This window comes from Adiantum capillus-veneris, chromosome 2, assembly GCF_014529385.1.
Source record: "Adiantum capillus-veneris isolate H3 chromosome 2, ASM1452938v2, whole genome shotgun sequence".
Classification (NCBI taxonomy): domain Eukaryota; kingdom Viridiplantae; phylum Streptophyta; class Polypodiopsida; order Polypodiales; family Pteridaceae; genus Adiantum; species Adiantum capillus-veneris.
In genome coordinates, this window is record NC_140932.1 from 172,246,229 (window position 1) to 172,264,748 (window position 18,520).

At 41.8% G+C, this 18,520-nt stretch overlaps 1 pseudogene; it reads right to left on the minus strand.

Moving 5' to 3' along the window:
- Nucleotides 1–9,301: 9,301 nt before the first annotated feature.
- Nucleotides 9,302–11,527, minus strand: LOC147464072 (uncharacterized; annotated as a pseudogene).
- Nucleotides 11,528–18,520: the final 6,993 nt, after the last annotated feature.

Genomic DNA, 18,520 nt, shown 5'->3' on the forward strand with positions numbered 1-18,520 from the left:
GCTACCAACACTCATGCCTCCTTGTTGGGAGTACACATTCTTTGTTAGCTCTAGTGCTGGGAAAGAAACAATTGGTGCAGTTTTGCTACAACAAGATCCCTACAGTACAAGGATACGACCCATCTACTTTGCTAGTAGGGTCATGAATGCTTTAGAGAGAGGCTACACGGAGGCAGAACTCATGATACTTTCTCTCATGTTTGCGATAAGGAAGTTTAGATCCTACTTGCTCCCAAAACCTTTTGTAATCCTCACCGCAGACAATTTGTTCCCTTGGGTGTCATCTCAAATGAATCTTAGTACTAGGATCTCAAAGTGGATTATGGAGTTGCAAGAGTTTCAATACTCTTTCAAGGTAGAAGATAGTGTGTGTGCACAATTGGCAGGGATTCTCACTTATAGGGTGCATGAAAAGGAGATTAAGGTGCCTGAAGTAAAGACCCTACCATTGCCACCACCAAAAAGTATTCCTAATGCTTTTGCCTTGTTCTTTGATGGAGCTTTTCGTCGAGCCAGAGGAAAAGCAGGGGGAGGGCTAGTGTTGCTCAACCCAAGTGGAGAGGTGGTCATGAAAGAGAAGTTCAATCTACCAAGTTCAGCTAGCAACAATGAAGCAGAATATGACGCACTAATTCATGGTTTGAAGATGTGCATTGGCCAAGGGATACAACGCCTCATGGTAAAGGGAGATGCACTTCTCATTGTTAAACAGATTTTAGGCATTTGGGCATGCAAGAATGAAAGCTTACGGACAAAAGTTCATGCCATTCGTAGATTGTTTAATCAATTTGAAGAAGTGCAACTATATCATATTCCTAGGAAACAAAATGAAGATGCCGATTTACTTGCACAGCAAGTAGTTACATGTGTTGAGAAAGAAGTGCAGGTCATCATGGTGGCAGCAACTGTCAAGCAACCGAGATACCAGGGATTGGAGTCATTGACTCCCATTATTAGCTACATTTTGGAGGGCGAGTTTCCACAAGACTTCACGAAGGCTCAGAAGAGGAGACTCATGAAGAAGGCAAGCGCATATCTCTTCCTAGAAGGCTCCCTCTATCAAAGAGGGAGGGATCAAGTATGTAGAAGAGTACCAACTATTGAGGAAATTCCAGCCATTCTAAAAGGTTTGCATGAAGAAGCATGTGGTGGTCATTTTGCCCAAGAATTAACTGTGAAGAAGATTTTGCTTGCGGGGTATGTTTGGCCAAGCTTGCATGTGGATGTTCAACATTGGTGTAAAAGCTGTCACAATTGTCAGATAAATGGAAATAGAAGGTTGGTGCATGGCCTGAGGCAAATAGTGCTTGCAAATGGACCCTTTGAAAAGTGGGGCATTGATGCTATGGGTCCTCTGCCTAGGACAAAAAATGGTAAGCTCTACATTCTAGTGGCTGTAGACTATATGACTAGGTGGGTGGAAGCTCAAAGTGTGGCAAGAGTGAATGAGAGGACAGTTAGCAAGTTTGTGTACAATCACATTTGTTGCAGATTTGGCACACCTTTGGAGATTATTTCTGATAATGGTCCAGGGTTTAGGAAGGGCTTGCTCACAGAAGTTTGTGAAGAGCTTCACATTCTACATCGTCATAGCACACCATACTACCCACAGTCAAATGGTTTGGTGGAGAAGGCTAATGGTGTCATTGCAGGAATCATTAGAAAGATGGTGCAAAACAAGACAAAATTATGGGATGACTTCTTGGATGGTGCCTTGTGGGCATATCGAACCACATATAGGGAAGCCACGGAGTTCACACCATTTCACTTGGTCTATGGTCAAGAGGCTTTGCAGCCTATCGAGCTCAACATTCCAACAATGCGACTTCATGGCAAAGGAGCACAAAATGATCAAGAGGTATGTATGGATCGACTTCTTACGTTAGTGGAGCTTGAGTGGAAAAGAGAAGCAGCATATGAGTGCTACAAGAGGAAAGCCACACAAGCGAAAGAAACGCACGACAAGAAACTGAAGGACAAAGGCATCAAGGAAGGAGAGTTTGTGCTAAGGTATGCCAATCGACTTGAAAATCGTTTTGATGCCAAGTTTGAAACTAGATGGCAAGGGCCATACATAGTCAAGAAGGCTTTCAATTCTAGTTACTATCAGCTTATGGACTTGAATGGTAAAGAGCACTCCAGGAAGGTAAACGGGTATCGCTTGAAGCCCTATTTGAGTCGCCTTCTACCAAAGGATCTACCAAAGATCTGTCCAAAGGCAGCTGTCTCATGTAAGTATTGTTACTTGAAGCATGAGTGTAACTCCAGCCAAAATTCTGAGGGGCCAAACAATGAAAATCTCGTCAAGGACTCTGAAGCACTCTCTTTGGAAAAGATGCTCTATGATGGTACATGAATATACCATCATCCTGGGGAAGGGCTAATGATAGCTGTTTTTTTGGCTTTCCATAGTGGCCATAGTAAGCTACCTCACCCTATCAAATCACTCAAACACTATGGCTATCCCTACCATTTCACTATATATAGGCGTGCGTTAGTCACAGGACTTTTCCCATATCTTCTGAAAAAACCCTCAATTAGCTAGTCATTGGGCTAGTTGAGCCAAAAAAAATTTTAAAAAGTAAAAAATATAAGTATATTATGGCCCATGCGTATGTAAATATTTCTTTGTATATAGGGCCTAAATAAAAGATTTTTTCATAATTATTTTGGTATTTATTTAAATATTTCTACCTAGGTGTGTGTTATCTATGCTCTGTACATTGCCTCACCATTACCACAATTTTTTCTTACCATTTTTCATACTCTTTATTCCATATAGAAATATTTTCATGTAAGCTTCTCTTATATTTGGTGTAGCTCCACCTTAACAAAAATCCAAAAAAACTAGTTTTATTTATATATTTTTTCACTATTGTGATTTTTCCCTTCCTAGATTTCTTTTGACCCCTTTATATTTTTTCCACTTATATTATTTATATTTGATATGTACATATTTTTTAGACCCCTCAATATTTGATTTTCTTAGTTGTACTATTCACTTATATCATAATCTCAACAATATCTTCAATTATAGACCTACCAAATAAGGTCAAGGGTAGGTGGCATGCATACATGAACTATGGAGGGCTCACTCTTGGAGGTATTCAAAAGAATCATCCAAAGAAGGACCCCATAAGGACCTTGTGCAGTGGAAAAAAACGGTCGGTTTTGCTGAATTTTTAAAGTTCACTTGCTCTCCGAATTTGAAAAGGTTATACAAACAAAAGTTGTAGCTCGTGGGCTGAACTTTTTCCTCAAATTTTTTTATATTTTTTTGAGCTACGAGCTGTGAGCTATGATTTTATTAGTGGACCCCAATTTTCCCATGTTATGCAGCCACACTCTCTCTTCCACTTTATCATTTTCCTCTTTCACACACACTTCTCCACTCATCATCCCCACCTCTCTCACCCCTCCTCTCTGCACCCTACTCACCTTCTCCTCAACCTTGAAGAATAAGAGAAACCATGGTGAACTCATACCTCCCACACACAATTCCATTCCAAAATTGACCACCTAGTCTCATTTTTCCTCCTCCAAATTACCCATATCTTTCAAAAAAACCACAAAATTCAGCCTCTTCTCTTAAAAGACAGCATCATGGTGGTTGATTACTCAGCTTCAATTACCTTGTCTCTCAAGGAAGGTCAAGAGTGGAGAAAAAATATACCGTCAAAGCTAGTGGACCGTCAACAAGCGTCAAAATTGGCCCTACTCAAGACACTTGGAGCATCAACCTTGTAAGAAATCCACCTTTTCTTACCTCTTAAGAGTTTTTCTTCCTTATTTGTATCCTACATGGATACTCCCATTGTAAATATCCAATTCCATTTGTAAATTAATACTAACTCTACTAACACTAACCCACTATGAAAATTCCTATCACCTCCATTTCTCTCCTCTCTCTTTCCCCACCAACTTCTTGATAATTCCAAGCAAAAGAAATTAGATAAATTGCTCAAAATCTAACCCAACCATGGTTAGAGGAGTAACCCTAGCCTTCAAAATTGCTATAAAAGGAGGGTGTAGCTAGCACAAAAAGGGGGAGCCATAAGCAAGAGCACTATGCTATAGCTTGAGAAGCCAAGCTCAACCTCTCTAGAAGGAGCTCTTGAGTGGAAGCTCATTGTCTTATGCATGTGCATGTGTTGTAATAGGGGATTAGCAAGGGAACTCTATGCCATTGTAAGAGAGAGAGTGATCATTCAATTGAGAGTAGGAAATCTATCATTTCTCCTACTAGTGTAAGCCCAACATTTGCTGAATCAAGGAGGGTGGATTTGGACTAAGCTTGGATACTTTGTCTCCCTTCCAGCGTGAAGTAATGGACAACAATGATGCGTAAGTGTCTTGGTGTTTTTTGTTAAGTTCTTGATAGCTTGTCTCTAGTGTTGTCATCAATCTAGCCATAAATCCCACATACTGTAAGAGGGCGACAGGGTGGAGAGGACTCCCCTGGCTTTAAGACAGTGATTGGGGTGGCTTTTCTTGTGATGTGTTGTGGTGAAATTTACGCAAGCTATGTTGAACAAATACTAATATCACTTTGATTTGTCATGAAAGATTTGTAAGAAGGTATTAATGCAACAAGCACCCCCTCCCCCTTTCTCTCTCTTTCTTAAATATATAGTTGTGTTTGCTTGATCATTGCCGATACGTTTCAAAGCAGCCCGAGCACTATCTCTCTCTCTCTCTCTCTCTCTCTCTCTCTCTCTCTCTCTCTCTCTCTCATGTTTTAGTGTGTGAGAGTGTTCCATTGGTGTTAGGGTTAGTGTAAATTCCTTGCTTGTTTGTGGGTTGCTCTAACGATTCTCCTCTTTTGCGTCCTAGTTCGCTCTTAAACCAGGTGGTGCCCCTTATGTAGTTGGGATTTGGCTGTGGGTTTGTTGTTTTGGTTTGTGTTGTGTTGTGCCCCAGCCCCATTGAGCAGCACGGGAGCCTTGAAGGGTGTCTAGAGATTGCTCTTCTTGTTGCCCGCCCCGGACCGCCTCACTACTTCAAAGTCATCTAGGAAGTCTATTACCAAATCCTCCCCCTTCTTTCCTTTAAATGTTGGAAATGCTACACTTGCCATGATTACTGAGAGAGAGCTAGAAAGACACACTGCTTAACTTGCAAAAGTTTTTTCTTCTTTACAAGGAGGCGTGTATACCCTCTTATACTAGGACATAGATTAAAACTTCAAACGGTACATTGCCTTGTACCAAAGGTAAAACAAATGGTTGATCTGATGCCAAAACCTCCAAAAACCGCTCCCCACCCGGCATGGTGTCAATGACGTTGTCAGGAGTTTTTTTGGAGCAAGGGATTGTGCATATGTACATACACAGGCATGGTGCATCGAATAAAGGATTGCCCATTTTCCTTAGCCAGGTGGTATGTGGGGCCCACATGTGTACAGGTAGGACAACATGTACATAGTGCAGCGATTTTCACTATTACCAATACTAGTGTGTTTTTTCTACAATAAGGAGGAGTTGGTAGCGCGTAAAACTTCTCGAGGAAGCTATCCGCGGGCCGACGACGTGAGGTCAGCAGGTGCGTCAGATGGCATCTAGTGGCGTAAGGAGGGCGAACGAGGTCAATATTTGCACGCGGATGAGGACGGACACAACGTGGGTGTTTTCTGGTGAGAGTTATGCAGAAAGGTCATCATTATGACCACTTTTTGGGGCCACTTCACATGGTGGCAAGATGCATTATTGGAAAAAAACTGAGTGCTAGGTGTGCGAATGATGCAAAAAGGTGACAATTATGCACTGCGAGGTCAGTTTTTGGTCTGTTCGGGGTCCGTTTGGGGTCATCTAAAAGGCCAAGGGTGCCCAACTAATAAAGCTAAGTGTGGGAACTGAAAAAACAGAGAGAAGACTAGAAAAAACGTGGAGAAGAGAGGAGGAACAGCCGCAGGTGTGTTTTTTGGGTTTTTGGAGCCTGTTTTGGCATTAAACTGCTCATCCGAGGTCAGATTTGAGCACTTTGACATTGTAGACTGAGGTTTTGGGCCGTTCCGGACGCGATGGCGCTGTCCATTTTGCCAAATTCCTCACTCTTTTTCTGCTGTTTTTCTGTGTAATCTTCTCCGGTGAGTGAAACTTCTTCTCCAATTTGTGATTGTATCTGGTATCTTTTACCCATATTCTGTGAGCTCTTTGCCCCATTGGTGTTGGCCCAAGCTCATTTGTATCTAAACATCAGAAGTTCTCCTCTTTTGAGCTGAGTTTTTGTGTGTGTGTGTGTGTGTGTGTGTGTGTGTGTGTGTGGAGTGGGCAAGTGGATAGTCTCTCTCCTCTCACTCTAGAGGTGTGTTCCCTGTCTCGGCCAGGTGTGTTGTGTAAGCCAAGTGGTGCCCCATAGTGTGTGTGTGTATCTTCCCAAGAGTGTGTGCCGGGTCGTTATAGAGGCGCTGTGTGTGTTTTCATCCCGCTCACAACGTGTTGGTAGTGAGCCTTCAAATCCAGTATTACCTTGATTGAGCGTACACGTGTTGGTATGTGTGATCTGTCTTGAGGTAGGTTGTACTGATTCATGTGAAGCTTAGAGGTGCTTAGTCATTGTCCAAGCTTGTGGGAGAAGGTGGTGTTCTTTCCTGAAACAAACTCAGTAGATCCCTAGTTTCTCTAGTGAGAGTGTGAGCCAATGATTCCGTTATCTGTGCTGCAGCATCAGGTGCGACTTGAAAACTGACTGTGATAATTACCTCAGTGACTTTAGTTACCCGATTCTCAAAGTAGAATAGTGTTGATTCTCTATTGTGTAGAGCTCCTTCCATTTTGTTGTTGTGGGTTGGTTGTAGGTTGCGGACATGGTTTCGACCTTCTCCTTCTTCTTCTTGGAAATTGGCCTATGTATATCGACTGGGTTTGGCATGTTGTTTGACTCTCCCACTGCAAATCGATTACCGTTATGCCTGGCACTCAAGCTTCGATGGAGATGCGGAGTTCGTCTAGTTGTGTTTGGAGCTCTTCTTCTTCTGTCGTCCAATTAGCAGATCCTGCTAGCCATTCATCCATTCACAATAGTTCAGGGGTTTCAGTCTTGTAATCTGAAGGGTTTCATGAAAAGATCCTCAGTGGGGGCACCAAATGACGGGAGCAAAGCAAACCCCGAACCCCGACGGCCTCTAAAACACCGGGGACCGAATGGCGCGCATCGAGCCTGTCATGGTAAAGCAAACAGGGGGCACCACCTAGCTTCAACGGCTAGGACGCAAACAACACACCACCATAACAAAGTTTTCATCCAAGAGAGATGGATGCTTGGGAGTAATGATGAAGAGGAAAGGGAATGAGATCGAGAGAGAGAGAGAGAGAGAGAGAGAGAGAGAGAGAGAGAGAGAGAGAGAGAGAGAGAGAGAGAGAGAGGAGGGGGTATAGCGGCTTAGTACTTAGGCACCACAAAAGGATGGCGAATCCGCACACCCTTCACACATACACAAGCTCACTCCAAAACACAAGATTAGGTGGCGATTCCGCACACCTCACATGGGCAAAACATTGCAAGAAAACATACTCACAAAACCTCAAGCTTTATTTAGAGAATAAGGCGATGAAATGGGGAGCATAGGGTAGGGGAATGAGAAGGGAGAGAGTGGTAGAGCACATGGCGGATAGGTGGGAGTTGATGGCGAAGACTCGCACGAGGGTTATGGCCATCATCCTTCATTTAGTTGCCCTTCATCTTCCATAGCCCAAGGGTGTAGAGGTCATGCTCCAGACGAGCATGGTGATTGCGGTGATGGTGATGGTGTGGGTGTGTGTGTGTGTTGACTAGGCACACACAATGCATAGTGTGTTCTTTGGTAATGTTGTGTGTGTCTTTAGTGTGATGGTGACCCCTCTTTATATAGGGGAGGAGGGGGGAGAAATTCTAGAATTTAGAAATGAAGAAATCATTATCTACATGGGCCATGTGACTGTGGGCCCCACTTGTCTTGCTGTGTGTATATGTGCCAGAATAGCAGTCTCATGAGAGAGAGACTAAGAGAGAGAGATGGGTTGATGAAAAAAAGTGAGAGGTGACATGGAGAATAAAGTAATTACAAGAGGGGAGAGAGGGGAGTGTGTTCAGAGGTGAATCTGTGTGCAGATGTGTGTGAACACAAGAAAAATCAGGTAACCACCGGGTGGGGATGGGTCTATGGGCACCTTTTTCAGTGAAACTGAGTATCTGTGAGTGTGGGGGAGGTTATTTAGCTACAAGACAAGAGACATGGCACCCTTTACAGAGAGAGGGGGGTATTTGGGTCATGGGATATGATAGGAGAGAGAAAGGGGGGGTGGGGTATACTATTTTGGAAGATAGCATAAGTTGCATGTGAGTTAGGGTGCATTATTGGTGAGTTATAATGCATTATTGGTGAGAGGTGGGGTAGCTTGAGGGGAGAGAGAAAGGAGAAAGGACAAGGGGAAGAGAGAGGGGGTTGACCTTTTGAGTGGAGGAGAGGAAAAGGGACACACTGCGGGGCATCAGTGAAGAAAAAGGAGGCAAGGTGGGGATGGGCTGCCCCGCAGGCATGAGGTGGCCTATTTTACCTTTCTTATATATTTACATAAGCATACTTTATTTTTTTCTTACTTTTTTCCAATGCCTTTTATCACTCCCTCCCTAAGAGGGGGTTTTCATGGGGTGGGGACGAGAGAAGAGGAGTATGGGAGCTTGGCTTGTGAAAAGCCCCCATCAATGTTTCATGATTCTTTTGAATGAGTATCCTTTTTCAAATAGTAAAGCAATAAGATGGCAAGATTGAGCAACAAAAGAAGATTTACTAGAACAAAGACGAGAAAATCTAAATAGTTGAGAGCAAATGACATTGTACTTAGCTAAAAGAGAAATGTTCGAAGAAATGTGAGGCATACGGATAATATTTAGATTGACATATTTTGGTTCAAGGTGCTTATCATAGATATCTCATAGTTACATGGGATGGCGGGTCAGGGTCGGGAACGGGGATGGAGATGGGGATGGGACGACAAAAGTCAGGAAAGGTGGACGAGGGTTGGAATGGAAAAAAAGAAAAGAGTTTTTTTGGCATTTTTTGACCTACACACATGCCACACACAGAGCATCATTTTGACCACAAATTTACACTAAATAGACCAAAGAGCACAAGTCATATAGGTATAAATGTGCTAATAAAACATCGATGAATACAAAAGGAAAAGTGCATGCCACAAGGGCTCAAAAAGCCTAAAGGACTTAGGACAAGACTCAAGGATAACAAAAAGTACAAAGGGTTATGTAGTAGGTAGAGTCGTAGACTCTAGAGTCTAGACTCGAGAGTGATCAATGATCATCAAACTCAACAAGTGCTTGCCTGTTGAATCTCCATATGATCGTCGTAGTCAAGGTCGTCAGTGACCTATGAGGCCTCATGAGGCTTGCATTGAGGCGCGAAGTCCTCCTCTAGCTCCTCCAAAAGTGTATCGGCCATAGATGGATTCTCTTGTGCCATCTCCCACGTAGTGAAGGGATCTGCCTTGTGTGTGACGCTCTTGGCAAGCATGCGCAAGTTAGCACTCACAAACACCAAATCATTGGCCCTCTTGACCCCAAGGTGATTCCTCTTCTTAGAGGCAATGTGGTTGTACACACTCCATAGTTTCTCCAAGCAACTAGTGGTACATGCTTGGCTAAGGACACAAATAGCCAAGCGCTGCAAATGTGGGCCATCTCCTCCATAGTCCTCCCACCACAAAACCAAGCCAATCTTGTTGCGATCAACCTGTGCATCTACACATCCATAGGAGGCCTTCTTTTGCATGTAGTTGAGTAGCTCGTCTCTAATCTTGCACCTAGTGTCACTGCTAGCGTCAAGGTGCCCCAATGTAAGACGCCATCCTTTGCTCACCTCCTTGTCGATCTCTTGACACCTTCCCTGAAACTCAGGGTCAAGCACATAAGCTGCCGCATGAAGTGGAGAGTACTATCCATTCCACCTCAACTCATAGAAGCCATGAATCTCTACATACTAAGCAGGGTTAGGCATAAGCTTCTCAAGTGCCTCTATCATCCGATCCATGGCTTCGTAGACTTTGCCAATGCATGGCTGCAAGCCATCCACAACTTGAAGTAGGTGGAGAATAGGCTTGACCATGGCGTCAAGAGTCTTCACCTCCTCCCACCAAGCGGAATCGTCGGCCCATTCTCGGCATTTCAATCATGTTGCTGATGTAGACTCCGGCATGGCCTGGAACTCATCATTGAGAAAAAGCCCCCTTAAGGCTCTGCCACATGTAGACAATCGGCCTAGAATAATCCAATTGAATGAAAATCTTGTCTTTGAATATTTTAGCAAGGACAAGTGGATCCTCTTTGAGAATTCATGGCGCACTTTTTGATGGTTGAGCACAAAGGAGACAATTCGAGAGGCGTCACCAATGGTGGGTGCAATCCATGACAAGTTCCCTATGTTCTTGAGGAGGTTATTGAGGCAATGCACCATTAAAAATGTGACATGGATGCTGGGTTACATGCCCTCAATGATAGCCCCGGCTGCCCTATTTGACGCCTCTCCATCTGCAACCATACAAAGGACATTCTCCGGGCCGGTGATCTCTATGGTGCTTGTCCACTCCCCAACAAGCATCTCCGTGGCTTTGCCACTATAGGATGCATCATGTGACTCCACAAAGTACATCTCCCCCCGAGAGTAGACCACCACTCTGTGGATGGACCGCTTGCGGGTGTCGCTCCATCCATCTACAAGGAGAGAGACGCCATTGGTCTCCCACAAATCCTTTGTTGCTTGGGCCACTTGCTCTACGTCAAGCTTCTCTTTGTCAAGGAGGGTTGTGCAAAGCCTCTTGATGAAGGTGGTACATAAGAGAAGCCATATTCCCCTATTTTTGTAACCTTGGTGCAAAAGTATGGAGACCTATCCACACAAAATTGAGCATGTTGCGTTTGTATGGAGAGTCGAGAGTCGAGAGTCGAGACCCCATAATGAATACAAAATGGGAGACTGCAATGTGCATATGCCAAGGGAAACTCACTGCTGCAAAGCATGGAAGACAATGTGGTTGTGGAAGAAGAATCGGGCAACGGACCTATCCACCTCTTCCTTCAATTTAGGATTCCAATTTTTATTGAGGATGGTTTGGTGATGCCAACGGAAGAGGACGGTGTAGATGCATTTGTCTTGAACCCTTGAGAGACGTTGTCAAGGTTGGCTTCCCTTTGCTCTCGTGGTGTCATCGTGGTGGAGGGATCAACGGCAACAAAACGGCCCCTCTTAGCCACTTTTGCGACCTCATACACCGCGAGCTTCTCAAGAAGACCCAACCTCTTCTCGGGAGTTACTCAAGGGCAAAACTTCACCTCGTGCCCGGATGCATGAAGAAGATGGGCTCGCTTTGTTTGCACCACCCGTTCTCTTGTACGGGCATAGCTTGCACAACCATGGTCTTGTACCACCACCTTTACCACGCGTGTTAGAGTCGACTTCATCCCATCATGACCATGTTTGCACGGTGGGCCTCCTTCGAGAAGAGGTGTCTTGAGAAGTGGAGTTAGCTTGAGATGACATAATGGTGGAGAAGAGTAGAGATAATAGCTTAGAGGAGAGATTGTGTGGAGAGAGAGTAGAGGAGAGCTTCAAAATTGAGAGGGTAGAAGAGGGAGAGAGTGGAGACTCAAGGGTAGAGCTTGAGCGCTTGTAGGTACTCGGTAGACCGTAGACGGCATAGAGTGTAGAGTGTAGAAGTCTCTAGAAGGTAGACCGTAGAGTCGTAGACTCCGAGTAGAGAGGAGATCTTGAGGGAAGATGAGGCCCAAGGGGGCTTTTATAGCCTCCCAAGGGCCAAACCCCCCAAAAAAACAGAACGTTGACTGCAAATGACCGTTGAAAACAATCATTTTTCAAAATTTGAATTTTTAGGTGGTCGTTTTCCATCCGTTCCCGACCGTCCCTATCCATCCGTGGTCGCGATCGACCGTCCCCTGTCCCCTGTCCCTAGGCCCCGTCCCCTGTAACTATGAGATATCTACTTCTAATCCCAAGGGAGTTTGGAAAATCTTAAGGTCTAAAAAGGCACAACAATCGCTATTCATGGTACTGTTAAGTTCACCAAACTCCTTAGGATAAATTCCTCCGCCTACAAAACTCGAATTCAATACATTAAGTCTTGAAAAGAAGGAACGTCACGAACAAAAAGATCATCTACAAATCTTCTTACATTGCATAACTTATGCAAAAATATTGGGCAAGTGTTAGCAAGGACAAGAGGCTCCATAAAATCAAACTCGTAAGTAAAAAGATAGAAATTAGCAAGAAAAGCAACGCAATTGGTGCCCATAGGGATATCAATTTTTTTCTTGAAAAGAGATTCGCTGATGGTGATATATAAATTTTCCAAAAGAAAATATAACCAAGATATTATGTCAATGTCATCTACAATCCTGGTGAATCTCTTTCTTCCTTTGTCTACATCTACATTCTTACTTTTCAGCCATAACAAGTCAAAGTTCAAGGCTGACTTTTCTACTAGCAATGCCTTGTAGCTATACTTCTCAAGCTTGTATGAAAAATCTTTTGAAATAAGAGATTTGACTCTAAATTTAAGGTCCTCCAAATTTTTCTTCGTGTATAGCGTTGTAAAGTCAAACGTTTGGAGACATAAAGGAGAAGATTTCTCCTTAAGGCTTCTTGAAGAGTTCAAAAACTTTATAGCAGGAATCACACCTACTGAATTATTTAAAATCCAACTTCAATCGGTGCTTCCTTTAGCATAATTTTCCACAATTCATTTATGCTAGGTAAAATGGCTTTGAAACAATAACTAAGCCATTTGGAAACCTCGGTCAAAGAGGTGTTACAAGAGGCAGCTATAAATCTAGGATTTATAGGGTTCTTGTGGAACTTCCAAACGGTGTATAAAAAAGGTAATTTAGGTTGGCACTTGAAACCAAAAGACTTACAAAAGTCTTGATGTTTCAAAATAACCTCTTGCATCGAAAGATCACAATCATTGTAAGTCTGAGAGTTTACTTCACCTAACAAGCATTCTAAACAGAACTTTTTGCACGTAGAAACAAAGTTATTAGAGCACTTATCTACGTAAGAGATTACAAAATCACGATAAAATTTCCTAAGAGCATCATGACCAGAAGAAGATATGCTATTCCTTCCTGAAGAAACGTTCTTAGAGCAAGATGCTAATTTCAAAGAAGCTTTCTTGAGGACTACAGACTTCCAATGGGTAAAAACACCTTGAAATCCTAAAGCCTCCTCAAACTTTACTAAGAAACTAGAAATTACTTTCTCTATGGCTTTGAGAAGGCAAGAGTCATTTGAGGAAGGGAGCCTATATTTAGTACCTCTTGAAGAATACAACAATTGGCGGTAACTACATGACCAAGAGCTCCATTTACGTAAGAAGAAAAGACAGTTTTACTACAAGGGCAATCAATACTTGAGATTGCTAGCTTTTCTTGCTTTTTAAGATTACATCCGATGTCACTATAGTTGAAAGCTTTTTGTCCTAAATTTTTCACATATTTGAAAGCTACAACAGGATGGTTCCATACCTTTCTGACACAAGGAGGGAGAGCATCCAAAGCTTCTTGAGATCTCAAAATAGAGCTTAATCCAATCTTGTCTAAGTTAGGGGAGGTAAAGATAGTTATCAACATATCTTTCTTTCCAACCAAGGGATTTTTCAGACTAGGACACTTGGACTTCAGAAATTTGCCTAATGGTACTCGAAGTTGAGTACTATGAGACTCTCTTAGCTCCAAATGTTCATAAGAGTAGTTCTCAAGGGTATACAAGAGCTCAAATATGATCCTTATATTGTACCATTCAAATAATTTACAAGAAAAAGAACCCAGCTCCATGGCTCTAGATAGGTAAATCCATCTCCGTTTGAAATCCCTATATGCAAAAATTCTATGGTTAGAAGGCCCATCACTCTCAATTCTAGAGATTGAAGCCCTAGGGGGACCTTGTACTCTACTAGAAATAGTGTTGTGCAAGACAACTGGATTGATTTCAGGGATAGAAGGTGGATCTAAACAAGAACCTTTAGGAATCCAAGTTCTTTTAGAGTGACTTGAAGAGAGAACTAACTTGGGTTTGGGATGCCTTCGCCAAAGCATAGGTTTCTTATGGTAAATTGTCTTATTTTTACATAAAGAAGACTTTCCTTCCAAGTTGAAACCTTTAGGGAAAAAAGTATGCAAAGTTCTCATCCAAAACAACTCTCAAGGCCACGCTGATTTATAGAACTCTTTAGAGTTTCTAAACTTACCCTCTATGTGCTCAATGGAAAACAATGAAAAGATTCGAAAAGCCATGTTTTTCTATTTCCACATACAAGGGTTTCACACTTTCACATATGGTGCTCTTATTTTGAACTTTTCTCGCTTCTCTTACATGTTCCTGAAAACGGACAAAAGATGTTTGAAAGGTTTGGCCAACATACATGATAGAACTATCATGAATACTATAAATAACATAAATAACTTGAGAGGTATGAACCGGACTTAAAAGGAGGATCTACCACAGGATGTTTTTTCCTTAAACGCCTCAAATGACTGAGGGCTTTTATGGAAGAACCTGTGTTATGAGTACTAACTAAGACATTCTTAAAAGAAGCCCAATGAATAGGACCATCACCAAAAACATGCAAATTCTTCAAATTAGACTTAGCTAGAAACGTAAACCTTTCTTGATACAGATTATGACTACTTCTAGCTATTGAAAAGAAAGAAGGGTCGAAATGACGTACCTGAGAGTCATCAATTGTGTTGGTTGAAGTTGAAGAAGAAGTAAATGAGTTTTTCATTTTTGTATTAAGGTCGGTGTTTTAGATCAACGCCCGCCTCTAGTCTAAAGATTCTAAGGCTAGATTGGTGCTACCACACCCCTCATTTGTATAGCAGGGCTACTGCCAAGTAGTGAGGTCCTTAAATAAGGCTGCTTGCAAACCTACGAAGAGTAAATATCCAAACTTGACAATATGTGACCTGAACTTTGCTGCTTGTCCAAATAGGAAGAATAAGATTATCACCTTTATCATGCATAGCTTAAACAATAGCTATGACATCCCTACTCATGTTGTCAGTGCCCAAGAGTAGGTGCAGGTTTGTATAGAGGTCATTCATGCTTTGAACGTACTCTACAAAACCAACAAGCTGAGTTTCTATCGCCCTCCGGAGGTGATGGGCATACTCAGCCATGCTAAAGACTAGCATTTGTCAAGCTTTAGTAAAATACTAGAAGCGCTAGAGATCCAAACAACAACATAAGGTGTTATTAAGTCAAACAATAAGTGGGCTTTTTAGCTCCCCACTTCTATTGAATTTACTATTGATTATCTTGAGCATTCCAAAGGAAGAAACATTCAAAATAAACTTACTACGATGCAAAAATGAATGAACATTTTTCATGATTCTTTAATATGAGTAACTTTTTTCAACTAGTAAAGCAATAAGATGGCAAGATTGAACAACAAAAGCAGATTTAATAGAACAAAAACGAGAAAATCTAAATAGTTGAGATCAAATGACACCGTACTAAGCTAAAAGAGAAATGTTCGAAGAAATGTGAGGCATACGGATGATATTTAGATTGGCATATTTTGGTTCAAGGTGCTTATCATAGATATCTACTTCTAATACCAAGGGAGTCTGGAAAATCTTAAGGTCTAAAAAGGCACAACAGTCGCTATTTGTGGTACAGTTAAGTTCACAAAACTCCTTAGGATAAATTCCTCCACCTACAGAACTCAAATTCAAGTACATAAAATATTGAAAAGAAGGAACGTTAGGAACCAAAAGATCATCTACAAAGTGTCTGACATTGCATAATTTGTGCAAAACTATTGGGCAAGTGTTAGCAAGGACAAGACGCTCTATAAAATAAAATTCATAAGTAAAAAGATAGAAATTAGCAAGAAAAGCAACACAATTGGTGCCCATAGGGATACCAATTGTTTGCTTGAAAAGAGAGTCGCCGATGGTTATATATAAATTGTTCAAAAGAAAATCTAACCAAGATATGATGTCAATGTCATCTACAATCCTGGTGAATCTCTTTCTTCCTTTGTCAACGTCTACAACCAAGTTTAGGGCTATATGAAACTACTCAAGCTTGTACCTTTTGAGCTGCAGACACGGTGTGTTGACGCAGTCGAAGGTTCTGATTGCAGACAAATGAGCAGAAGTGTTCTTTCTTTGAGGTGAAGGAGGAGGATCAACTTTCTTATGTTCAATGCAATGTTGCTTTGAAATCCATTTCGTACACATTCGAAACATACAAAATGTTTCTTGCATACTTACAAAACAATTCTTGCGTATGAAACCCATTTCTTATCATGCTTACCAGAGTTTGTGACATTAATGTTTGTTATAAAAAAACAAAAATCATGCGCTATGGGTTGCGTGAGATTATTTAGTAATAAAACTCCAAACACATTAGCGGAAGCCTTAGATACCATAGATATGCATAGTCTTTGTATCAAGCATTTGATTGCTCATTGGATGCAAGTAAAGAGATCCAATTTTTATCTCTAAAGCCAACTTTTACCTCTATATGGTGGTTTGTGTATACAATGGCCTAGCCCATCAATATGTTGGTGTTTGTTTGAACTTTGAAAGCGTGGTTGAAACTTATTACATGGATCATACTCATCATACTAACTCATGTATAAATTGTTGGTTTTAAACCCTTTTTACAAGAATTTTTAAGTGGGATTATAAATAACCTTACATACATGACTTTCTTAACTCTCGCATTTCCTAAGTTTCAAACGATTCTCAAAACCCATTTTATACCGATGAAACACACCTTTGTACGTACATTCGAATCGTCCTCGCAACACTTGTTTTGTGTGAGGTGGCTGTGGTCTCAGAGTGCACATTTCAAAGGATCATAGTGCTCACTACATCTGGACAACACTGGTTTCTTCAAACGAGATAGTCAAAGGGGACTGGCAGTTATGGGCTTTTGGAGCTCGACCTTAGCTCAATGGTACTATTGCGAGTGGTTGTTGCAAGAGCCCTTTGCCTCTTTCCCAACCAGCCAAGGATTCCATTCTTCCAGTATACACCTTGGCTTGGCAAGCATACAGTGATGTCGAGATGGCATGCCATTTCAAAAGCATGATAGAATCATAGATGACTCATCCTGGAAAAATTTACGACTTGACAGAGGGGGTTTGGCATGCACATGCTTGTTTTCCCTAGTTGCAAGAATCTTTGGAGATCCAGAAGCACCACATATAGGATTGCCCACAGGCCCCATAGATTTGGCTCAAGATTGTCCCAATGATGGGGTTCCTTTTTCCATAGATGCCTCACACTTGGGGAGCCGTACCATGGTCAGCCCGTTCACTGGGCCAACACTTGGATATGAGCCAAAGCACGATAGCACTTCAATATGGGACACATCATGACAGCTTATGGAGCACCTTGGACACACAAGACAGACTCCATATGGGAGCTGATCAGTAGCCTTGGTCGATAGTTTTTATGGCTAACGAGATAGAGGGTGGCTCCAATAGAGCACAGAGACAACGCCAGGAGCTAGTGATTCGAGAAAACTCATGAATCAAAGCAAGTCATTGCTACCTAGATTATTCAGATAGAGACAGCAATTGCAACAATAGTGACTAGCCTCATTTCACAAAGCAAGGTTTTTCTCATTTCAGCGCTAGTTCCCATCACATGAATATTCCTTTAGAGTTCTCAAAGGTCTAGCTAAAAAGGGAAACACATGCACAAATGAGTACTGATGTGGTTACATGGTCTGCACAAAGATGCATCAGTTTGGGGCCTTACCCCTTTTTTGATCTCCATGCATGCTCGCTGCTCATTGGCTAGATATCATGCTTTTTTAGTTCATGCCTGGTACTCTAGAAGTGTGGACCTGTCCATCCCCTCTTCGGCCAAGTGAAATATCTAGCAAGCTCTTACAAAATGAAAAACCAAAGGTAGCCAATGAGATTCATACAGAAACCTAGTGACTTCATAGCAAATGAGCAGACTTCACAGATAACTTGTTCCCATAAGCTCTTGAAGTTCAGCTATAAAGGTCAGTTATAATATATTTTTTTAGCTCAACTTTCTGTAAAGCAGACTTCATTCATTAAAAGAACAAGAGGATAGAGAAGTACGAGGCAGAAGCTTGATAATGAACATCAGCACGACTGACCCACAATTGCCCACAACTGAAGCGTATGCTGGAGTAGTTCCATATAGGTGATTACTTGCCCTGTTCCAGAACCACGCTACCAACAAGCCAACACTCAAACAAACCAAAATCAAACAAAAAGAAGCTCTACACAATAAATCATGATACGAACAAAATTACAAAAAGACACATTATTTATTAAAAAAAGTTTATTTTAAACGAGAAATAAAAAAATAATACACACATAAAATCACATTGACACATAAATATAAGATCCATAGTTGTTGGGGTATGCACACCCTCCCAATATATCTTCATAAACCTCAACAACCGGTCACCACTTGGACAAAAAAAAAAAAGATTTGCATGTCCACTAGATGACTAAAA